Source organism: Canis lupus, chromosome 6, assembly GCF_003254725.2.
Source record: "Canis lupus dingo isolate Sandy chromosome 6, ASM325472v2, whole genome shotgun sequence".
Lineage (NCBI taxonomy): Eukaryota > Metazoa > Chordata > Mammalia > Carnivora > Canidae > Canis > Canis lupus.
This window is the reverse complement of record NC_064248.1, coordinates 50,221,521-50,229,573: the sequence shown is the minus strand read 5'-3', so window position 1 is coordinate 50,229,573 and position 8,053 is coordinate 50,221,521. Positions and strand designations below refer to the sequence as shown.

The window sequence follows — 8,053 nt, the reverse complement described above, 5'->3', positions numbered from 1 at the left end:
AAGTGGGCTGCAATTCAAGTAATTTGCTCCCTAACTGCCTTGTGACAATCTTGTCTCTCTTCCCTTGTTCTTTCTCCAGCTTCCCTCCTGCTTTGGCCCCAAAGACTGTTGCATCATTTCATCTGCTTTTTTCAGAAACCTAGTTTTCTTTTCATATCCAATTTCTGGGCTCACATACTGCCTCCAAAACCCACTATTTCCATTGACTGAAATCTTATAAAGAGTCCCCCATCTTGCGACAGATTCATATTCAGACCTCAAAGATATCCATGGCCATTTAATCCCACTTGATAAACTCTCGCCCCAATCCTAAACTGGTTAGGCCACATAACTCTGTCTCAGAATCTAATGCTCATCTTATATTCCATGGTGTAGTGGTTAGCACATCTGCCTTGCATGCAGAAAATCCTGGGTTTAATTCCCAGTGGAATCACAAAATTGCCTTAGTTTCTACTCAAAAGGAATTTAGTGAACCCTGTCTCAGAATCTCAATCTTTATCAAAGAATTCTAATATTGGATTTCTAGTTTTAAAAGAATCCCAGGATTGCAAAGTACAGGCCTAGCCTAATATATATACCTTGTCCATCATTCATATCTAATTTATTTCAATCACTGGGAAGCCAACTTCTTAAACCAATATATTCAGCTTTCTTTAGGTAGACTGCTTCATTTAATATTTAAGCTAGTGCAGGATCATTTTTTGTGGCACATACTCTGAAGACCAGGCAGGAAAAATGCGGTTATCCTTTTATTCTAGGAATACAGAACACATTTTTCTACAGGAAGATTTAGGTGTTAATGAAAACATATGCACCCAGAGACATTAGTTTTAGTGATGAAAAACAAGTAAAGGCACATCTCCACCCTCTGCACCATAAGGAAGCTCTTTCTCAACGCAATTATAACAAGGAAATGCCCCAACTCACAGTTACCAGGTGAACAACACATTGCATAAGTCATATGATGAATGAGAACAAAATTAAGTCATAGAGCATTACTGGAGAGAAAAATAACATCAAAGGAGTATCCAACCACAAAAAATAGCCAAGGATGCTGCCATAGTCAACATTGGCTAATGGGAATAGCAAGTCTAACAATTGTTGCTCATGTACATGGGTAGCATCTTCTACTCAATCCAGACCATCTGACCTGTCCTTACCTTCAGCCCTGTTACATCATCAGAAACAAATTCTAGCCTTAGCAATGGATTTTAAAATATTATAGCCTCATATTTGGATGTGACATTCATTCAAGCCCTGACCTTTCTCCTAGAACACACATTCATAATTGCATCTGGGTAGTTTTCTTCTGCCCAGAAGCATGGCTTTTGAAGCCAAATGGGTATAAGTCCTAATCCTATTTCCACTATGGAAGTTTTAATATCTGGCCCCTTGCCTATAAAATAAAGATAAAATCTTTATTTGCAGAGTTTTACAAGCATTGACTGAGATAATAAATATAAAATGCCTGGCAGAGAGTCAAGTACATGGCAAATGCTTAACTTGTTGCTTTTTAAAATCCCATACCACCATTCTCGAGTTTTCTGTTAGTTTTAGTCTGATATTCTGTTTGCTAAAATGTTTAGTATCTCATCTCAAAACTTGCAGCACTCTAATTAGGCATTTATTCTTCTAGGTCTGCACTGTCCAAATAAAGTAGCATTAGTCACAAATGGTATTTAAGCATACATTTTAATTCCTAGTTTTAAATAAAATTAAATATTCAATTCCTCAGTTGCACTAACATTTCAAGTGCTCAATGACCACATATAACTAGTGGCTACTGCACTGGACAATACAAATAACATTGCCATTAGGACAAAAAGTTCTATTGGACAACACTGGCCCAGATAATATCTAAGGACCTTACTAATATATTCTGTTAATCACCTCTGAAGCATTTCATAACCTTTTCCTCAACCTGTCAATAAATGACAGATGCCCCAGAGGCCATCTGCTATCATAACACAAGTTTTTAAACTTGAAAATTGTTCACATATACTGTGGTCAGATAAATAATAAGATTTTCAGTTTTGAGCCTTCTATTCTTAGGTTAGGATGCCAGTGAATACAAGGAATTAACCTGAAACTTAACTGACCTTTAGAAATAAAAAAACACATTAAATATCCTTGGAAGATTTTGCAATATTTCTCCTCAAAAATTTAAGAGTTAAATTAAATATTCCCAAAAATGGGTCTCAGAAGAGTATCAATGTCTAATGTTTCATGTCCAATTTAATAGTATCATATTGACTCATGAGAAATCTCCAGTTCTAAACTCTTTAAATTATATGATTCTTTAATGATTTGAAGTAAAATAGACAAGACAGGGCCCTTGCAAGTTTCCCAGCTTTTACTGCTCATTTCTTTCTCTTTCTACCTTCCAAAAGATCATGGATTACCCTCTGAAAAAGGACTTCTCCCTTTTACTTCTCTGGAGGTTACCAGCTTTGAGTGAAAAACTACCTCATTTAATCGAGAAAGTCATGTGGCATAAAATATAGTATCTGCCATTATTCTCTATTCACTCATTCAATTGGTAAATATTATTGAGTACCCGGTCTGTGTCGGACCATTGGCTAACTGCTGTGATACAGTGATGAACAAAATGAGCATGTCTCTTCTTTGATGGAGCGTATTAATGTATGTTCTAATTCAGCCTGACCAAGATTAAATAAATTATGAGTTTTTAGTTTTTAGTTGCTTTATTTTCTCACCTCAGACTAAATGGTATTTTATTTTGTCACCATGTGTAATGGGAGAAGGGACATTCTAATATCTTCACATCATAGTCAAGGCAAAATTACATTCTCCAAAGCCATCCACCTTGGTCTGACAACCAGCCACCAGTTCGGGCAACTCTCCAAAGATGGCGAATATGTTTCGCTTCATAGGAGAACTGTAATTAACTGGTATTGGTATCCAATCTATTTTGAGGAGCTGGACTGAGAAGGAAACTGAGGCTAGATTTGGTGGGCGTGGGGGAATATGATGATATGTTAGCAATCTCTTCCATGAGCTCCAGAGATTAGAATATAATAGACATGCCCAGTTACTTATACTACCTGGAATAAAAATGAGGGATGTGGTAGGAGGAGGTGTTCCAGAGTTAGAAGGCAAGCAAGGGCAGACATAGAGGCATCAAAAAGCATCAAGATTAGGTGATTTGTCTCCAAATTGCCTATGTACTCTTTGGTGGTTCCTAGTCTGATCAAAGTCTCCTTCTTTCTATTAGTTTCTCTTAACAAGCCCTCTTTCTCTTCTAAACTTCCTCCAAACCAAGGCTGTTCACATGCAAATTATCTTGCTTTCATTATCATTAAACTTAACATTCTTAAAACTCAACTCCAAATTTGATGAGCTCTGCATTTATAGGAAACTAAATTTCAGAATAAGCAATAAAATAAAGTTAGCCATGTAATTAGATCTCTACATAAAGGTCTACCCCAACTATTTAGGAGAACAATGTCAAGCTAGCCACACAGAGCTCAGGTTGTGTTTTTCTTACTCAAACTGAAGAAGATGGATATGTACTTAGTGCACAAAAGATAGAAAAATAAAGCAAACAATACTGTTGAAATCCTATTCCCAGAAAATGCTCAATTTCTTACTTCTATGCAATAAATTCCTAAATACTCCCTAAACTATTATTAAAAACAAACAAAAACCACAGTATCTTCTTTTCCTCCTACCAGTCTCTATGAGTGGGGGGGGGGGGAAGGGGGGAGGACTGGGGGAGGTGGTGGTGAGAAGGGGAGGGGTACCAAAGATAAAACAGAAGAATAAAAACTAGCTATAAAATTACCAATGAACAATTTACTGCCTTGCCTGGGATATCATTCTTATAACTCTGTAAAATGACAATGTACTGAAGAGTCAAGTTATTTCATGCCTACAGTTTGTGTAGTGAAGGTCTGCTCATTTTTTAAAAGACATACAGTGTATGAAAAGGGTAATAGTACCTATAGATTTTAAACTGAATGGTAAATGCAAAAAAAAAAAAAGAAAAAAGCTTCTACAAAAAATAATGGTCCAAATTTACTCTGTCAAAGAATAATACTCTGCTGATACAGAATTCGGAGTAAAAAAAAACTGAATATTTGTCTACCCCTGCCCCCTTGTGGTGATCTGTGCCTCTTAGGCAAAACAAGCAAATTTTTACAGGTTTGAAACCAAACACTTCAGATTTGAAAACAGAGAAGAAAGAATCAAAGTAGAAAGGAATTGTTATATTTAATACATAATAAAATAATTTTATTTTTATTAATATGCATGTTAGCATAACATCTGTGGTTAACTTTTAAAAGCTGCTGTACAGAATAGTTACAAATGCAAAATCTGAATTCATCTGAGACAGAAGGAAATAGCAAAATTATGGTTAATTTTTATTTTAGGTTTTCAAAGTCTCATAATGGTAATTACACAGAGCTGTGTCTCGGCCCTAGACTATAAAGGATTATATGATATATGTCATTGACCCACAATGATGGATGTTTGATGAAGATCTACTATATGCCAGGCATAGTGGGAGAAGCAAGCGATAAGAAATAATAAACAGTTTCTGCCTTCATGGAGTTTATGCCTTGTAGAGAAAAAAGACAAGCAACAAATAATCATACTAAAAAGTTACAATCTCAAAGTGACATTTGAGGAAGAGAACATGATTCTATGAGAACCGATAACAATAGAAGTATGTATCTAGCAGAGGAGCAACTAAAAAGTGAAAGAGCACCTTGGAGGCTGTGCACGTGGGAGCACGGAGTCTATGAGAACTCTCTGGGTTCTTTCTACTCAATCTTACTGTAAACCTAATACTTCTTCAAAAAAATAAAGTCTGGTTTAAAAAGAAGAAGAAAGGAGAGAGAGCGAGAGCAGGCTTTTCATAACAAAAGGCATTGGAGTAAGTAAGAGGAGGCATGCAGAGGAAAGTACACAGAGAAAGGCTCTGGGCTGGACCGTGCCATGGCACATTCCAGAGTCTGAAAAGGTTAATGCCTGGAGAAAAAGAGCAAGTCTCCCAAGAAACACGAAAAGGTATCCAGAGGCCAAAACTTGCATGAACATGTGGGCCATATTATGAATTTTCTTTGAGAGTGATAGAACGCTATTAAAAAGTTTTAAACAGGAGAGTGACACAATCCGATTCATATTCTACAAATATATTAAATATTTTTAAAATAAATATTAAGAAAAGAAACAAGATAAGAGACTGCTTTTGTAGTAGCATATAGTACTGTCTTTGAGGAGGGCAAGAACATCGGACAGACAAGAGACAATGAGCTTCAAAAGCTTCGAAAAGAAGAGGAAAACAACCTCTGACCAAAGAAGTTTAGAAATCTCTAACCAGGGGCACTTGGGTGGCTCACTAGTTGAGCATCTGTCTGTGGCTCAGGGTGTGATTCCGGGGTCCTGGGATGGAGTCCCACATTCGGCTCCCGGCAGGGAGCCTGCTTCTCCCTCTGCCTATGTCTCTGTCTCTCTGTCTATATCTCTCATGAATAAATAAATAAAATATTTAAAAAAGAAAAAAGAAATCTCTGACCAGAGAAGTAAATTGGTTGTATAAGAATTAACAGATACCACTTAAGGATGCCAGAGGAAGAAAGACTCTGGTTAACATGAGAAAGTTGTGGAAATTGGAGAAGGGGTTGAAAGCATAGACAAGTTTGCTGGTGGCAAACAAGTAGACAAACCCACTAAAACTCAATTCACCAAGTAACTGATTCACTGACAACCAATCCATCAAATATGTTGAGTTGACAAAAGATGCTCTTATAGGTTTTAAGAAGAAGATTTGATGACTGAATGTGAAATAGTTCATATGTACTAAGTAAAATTTTACTTTTCATATGGGGATTCTCAGTTTATACTGTTTTTTTTCTTTTTTTATTTTATTTGAATTCAATTTGCCAGCATATAGTATAATACCCAGTGCTCATCTCATCATGTGCCCTCCTTAATGTCTGTCACCCAGTTACCCCATCCTCCCCCCACCTTCCTTTTGCAGCCCTTTGTTTCCCAGAGTCAAGAATCTCTCCTGGTTTGTCTTCCTCTCTAATTTTTCATCACTCAGTCTCCCCGGTCTCCTTATGGGTGGTCCCTTTCACTATTTCTTATATTCCACATTTAGTCCTTTCAAAAATGTCATTTTGTATGGAGCCAAGCTTTCAGCATCCATCTATTATCATTGATTGTATTTTTAATCAATTTATTTTTTATACTTCTTTTTTACTATTCTTTAACATCTTTTCTGATTTGGTCCATTGTGGTCATTTTTTTCATTGTTTTTTGTGCTTTTTTTGTGAATCATTTTGCGAGCTGCTAACCAACCAAGTCAAGATACCCCTAATTGTTCTTTGATAGAAATCACATTTTTAGTTTCATGGAGATGTAATGTTTTTAACTAATTCTGATTCTTTTGGATGAATTTAAACTGTAATTCTAAATTTAATTTAATTTAAACATTGTATTTCATTAAATTTTAATCTAGTTTAAAATTCTGATTTATTTTAGTGCCTGTGAGTTAAATTTAAAGTTTAATCTTCATTAAAGTTTAATTTAATCTTAAACTTTAAATGCTAGATATATAAAAGGAAAGCTGGGATGCCATTTGAGGAATTGGCAAAAGAATTAGGAAAATGCTTAAAATTTACCGAAATAGAAAATGACATTCAAAGATAACTGAAAATATTTCAGAGGTAGAGAAGTGGTCTCATTACATATAAAATGGAACCAAAAAAAAAGGAGTAGGGGTTGGAGAACAGCTTTTTCTTTGAAAAAAAATTTTTAATTAGTAGTGATTCTATTTTGCTAACCTTACCCTTTTGTCATGTTGTCAGGTGATATATCGACCTTAAAAAGTCAATATCCAGAAAATCATGTCATCATTGGGAAGCAAACGTAAACATCCAAGGAGCTTTAACTACTACAACTATTTGGAATAAATTGATAAATTCAGTGAATCCAGTCTTTTGGCAAATGGCCATTCTGTGAACTGGTCCTTTAGCAAAAGTGTTTTCAAATTAGGAAGTGTCTGATTCACTGTAATAAAGATAGGCTTTTTTTTCTCAAGCCTCTCACAATTTAGCAGAAGAGATAAATAGTCAAATAATTGCAAACTTTCTTATAAATATTTAGAAAGGAGGTGGGTGCAAAGTATGATGGTAGCACAGGAGGGAGGGTAGGGAAGCCTCAAAGAAAACTTTACAAGGTTCACAAGAGCAGTGACAATAGAGATGATTATTGAAATACTTTTCGAAGCATAAAAGGGAGAAAAAGATAAGTAAGCCTTTTTTCAAAGTATGAAAGGGCCTGCTGTTTTCTGAGAATGGCAAATGATGTTGCTTCAGCATTTAATGCTCCAAAGGCATGAATAATGGCAAATGGTAGGAAATGGAGAACAACAACAAAAAAATCAGATTGAATTATATTTTAGAAATTGAATTTCTTGTTAATTAACAAGACTTTAGAATTTGATTGGGAGTGTGGGGGTGATGAAAGAGCAGATCCAGAAACAACACACAGTTTCCAACTTGGACAAATGGACAAATTGCTGAGGCAGGGAAGTTCAGAGGGAGAAATGTTACAAGGGAAGATATTTGCAGAGAGATTATGAAATCAGTGTTAGAAATGAGTTTGAGGTGTTCATGGAGCATCTAAATTGAGAATGTCACCTAGAAATTGCTTAAATGATTATAGGATTCAGGAGCAACATTTATTCGTGTGGATTAAAGACATGGGGTTGAGTGGCATATAGTTTGTAATTGGAACCATAGGAGTGAATGATACCAGCAGCATATAAAAAAAATGGAGTGAAGAGAGTAGAACCCCAAAGAGCACCAACATTTAAAAAGGAAAAAGAAGTACCCAAAACAAGACTGAGAAAGAGTGGCTAGACAAGTAACAGGGAGTGACAAGGATGTTAAAAGAGGGGAGTATAGAAAGAAGGAAAAGGAAAAGGAATAGAGTAGTCAATGGAATTTCAGAAAAGTTGAGTGATTTAAGAACTCGGCAGTTTTCACTGGGTGTGTTACTTGATAAGAGGAGGCACTTC

The 8,053-nt window shown here is 35.7% G+C and overlaps 1 non-coding gene across 1 annotated transcript; it reads left to right on the top strand.

Annotated features, from left to right (window-relative positions):
* Positions 1-360: 360 nt before the first annotated feature.
* On the top strand, positions 361-433 carry TRNAA-UGC (transfer RNA alanine (anticodon UGC)). The gene has a single exon. It is a non-coding gene; the product is annotated as a tRNA-Ala (tRNA).
* Positions 434-8,053: the final 7,620 nt, after the last annotated feature.